The 1,522-nt window shown below is 47.8% G+C and overlaps 1 protein-coding gene across 1 annotated transcript in view; it reads left to right on the top strand.

Annotated features, from left to right (window-relative positions):
- CTBP1 (C-terminal binding protein 1) overlaps positions 1-1,522 on the top strand; it is a 77,153-nt gene that overhangs the window by 839 nt on the left and 74,792 nt on the right. The gene's annotated exons all lie outside the window — the stretch shown is intronic.

Genomic DNA, 1,522 nt, shown 5'->3' with positions numbered 1-1,522 from the left:
AACCCCGGGAAGAGGAGTAGAACCCGAGGGAATTCTTACTCCCCTTCTCCCTCTTCCCTCCAGACCAGGGAATTCCGGCCCCCCTGCATCCACCACCGGTAAGTCACATCTTACCCTTTACTCAATGCCCACCAGAGGACATACATTTTGTATTCTGTTGTGCTCTCATCCTGTGGGCCATTTTAATTTTTTAACTCTAAGCAATGAACCAGTGCCTATTACCAGATGATTTAAATTAGTTCTGTTGTAATCTGTCTGCATCTAACTGAGAAGTTGTATAAATGTTTCTGTGATGCTCCAAGATCTAGGTCGCGGAGCCTGAGTGGGCCCTCAGTTGATTTCCGTGTGAAGTCGGATCGGCAAAACGGTGTGGCTCTGCCCTCCGCTCCGGGGTTTATACGGAGACACCTTAGCCAAAGACTCACTTAAATCCCCAAGAGGGGAGCAGACAACCGGACATCTGACTAGTCCTTGGGACATGTCTCCAGTGTGATTACTTTCCTCTTTTTATATCTCCTTTGGATTGCTTTTGGAGAATTGACTTGCCCAGAGGTCTGAATTTTGCACTGGAGTTTTCTGCATCACTGGCACAGGGAAAAATCGTGGTACCACGTCAGAAACTCCTCACAGTCCGGGAGTTTGGTTGCTCGGGGACGCCTGACATCCTATCTCCCTTGAGAGTCATTCCTCGGAGGGTCATTCCTCGTTCGACTGTCTAACGTCAGGCGGAGACGTCCGCCTACGTAAAACAGTCCCACTGGCATAGGGTTCCGGGAACCCTATCCAAAGAACTCAGAACCAATGAGCAATCAAAACTCCAAAATCAATCCAACAACCCCTCTGGGGTATTTATTAATGAACCTTAAGACCTCATTACTAAACCAGGACCTCTGTCCCAGACGCCTCATTTTTTACTCCACCACAGCATGGCCCCAGTACCAACTAGACAGTAGCTCTCACTGGCCAGAGCACAGAACTTCTGACTTTATTATCCTTACAGACTTAGACAATTTTTACCAACACACAGGCAAATAGCCAGAAGTCCCCTACGTCCAGACCTTCTTTTGTTTGTACTCCCAGCCCTTATTGTGCTTGAAATGTAATACCACTTAAATCCTCCTTGCTTGCGAAAAACTTAAACCTCACAAACCCAAACCTCTCTCCCCCTCTGAAACCACTCAAACAGTTTCCTCTTTCTCCTTTTCTAACCCATTGGAAAACCTATTCCTACCCCCTAGACCCCCTCCTTATACTGCAACACAACCCCCTCTCCCCCAAGTAACACCTTCCTCCCTTCCCCTTCCCCCTACAGCTCCCTGTCCTCCCGTCTCACCTACCTCCCCAGACATCCTCCTCTGCCTCTCCCACCCTTTCCTCTCCAGACACCCAGTCCAAACACACCAGAGATCCCACAAAAATAAAATGTGCCAATGCCTCCTGAGAGGTTTACAGTCTTTCATAAAACAATTAATTTTGACAAGCTCCAAAAAAATTACCCAACTTCTAGATGAAAACCCAGCCA

The sequence above is a fragment of the Orycteropus afer genome, unplaced genomic scaffold (genome assembly GCF_000298275.1).
Source record: "Orycteropus afer afer isolate SDZICR_OR568_19922 unplaced genomic scaffold, OryAfe1.0 scaffold00539, whole genome shotgun sequence".
Classification (NCBI taxonomy): Eukaryota; Metazoa; Chordata; class Mammalia; order Tubulidentata; family Orycteropodidae; genus Orycteropus; species Orycteropus afer.
This window is presented reverse-complemented; position numbering and strand designations above follow the sequence as displayed.